Raw genomic sequence first — 278 nt, forward strand, 5'->3', positions numbered from 1 at the left:
TATATCCACAACTGCAGCAGAAAGCCTTCGCTGCTGCTGCAGCAGCTTCTCGTACACACACCCACTGCTCCCTTCTTCCTGCTGCTGCTGCTGCTGCTGCTGCTGCGTATCCCCCAACGGGCCAAGGTAGACCACAGTGACAGAAGCAGCATTTAAGAGCTGCGGCAAAGTCGTTGGGTCCTGCAGCTTGACTGCATGTTGCTTCCTGTGCCTCCTTTGATTCCTCTGCTGCTGCTGCAACAGGAGCTGCTGCAGCTCCAGCTGCTGCTGCTGCTGCT

This window comes from Eimeria tenella, genomic scaffold (genome assembly GCF_000499545.2).
Source record: "Eimeria tenella Houghton genomic scaffold, Eth_scaff2888, whole genome shotgun sequence".
In the NCBI taxonomy this organism is placed as follows: domain Eukaryota; phylum Apicomplexa; class Conoidasida; order Eucoccidiorida; family Eimeriidae; genus Eimeria; species Eimeria tenella.